Below are 740 nucleotides of genomic sequence, written 5' to 3' on the forward strand. Positions count from 1 at the left end.
AAAAAACGTAAAGTTATTCCTTTTATTTTTACATGATTTCATTGTAGTTGTTTTGATGGCTCAGCAGGAGAACAGCGAAAGTCTTCTTTCTCCAAACTAACAGACTGGTTCGTCTTACACGCTTGACTCAATGTGTTTTGGAGTCAATTAATAAAAAAACTGTTTTTTATTAAAATGTTTTTGTTTTTAAATCTCAGAGTTAAACTGATTCTGTTAACAGCTGTTTAAATGTTCTGACGTGTGGCACGTTAAAACTACATGTGACTTTTATAAATCATTCTTTTGCAACTGAATCAAACTCCAACACTGTCATCAATAAACTGTATTATATATCTGGAATATTTGAATCCGACTCACTGCTGTTCACAGTCAGCTTACTTCCTTTTCCAAAGAGAAGTTTCCAGTTTGCTCCTGAGGCAGTCGCACTGTAGAGCTGATCTCAGCATTAACTGGAGTCAGAATCAAATCACTGATGCTGGGACAACTTTGGCGTTTTGAACACTTTGTTACTTTTAGTAAGTTTTTTATCTGTGAGACAGTGAAGAGTAACAACATGCAGATGTTCTAGAAACAGACTTTGTGTCTACTTTTACTTCACAGATATTTGTGGACTGCTGGTATAAACAGGGATAGTTAGCTGAGAAACGTCCGCTGTATCATTTCTGTTCCCTAAATAAAAACGACTTACTTGATTCAGTTCTAACTTTTGTGCCCAAACCAAAGACGACTCTGGAGTTTCC

This window comes from Pundamilia nyererei, unplaced genomic scaffold (genome assembly GCF_000239375.1).
Source record: "Pundamilia nyererei isolate P.nyererei 1_Seehausen unplaced genomic scaffold, PunNye1.0 scaffold01319, whole genome shotgun sequence".
Classification (NCBI taxonomy): Eukaryota; Metazoa; Chordata; class Actinopteri; order Cichliformes; family Cichlidae; genus Pundamilia; species Pundamilia nyererei.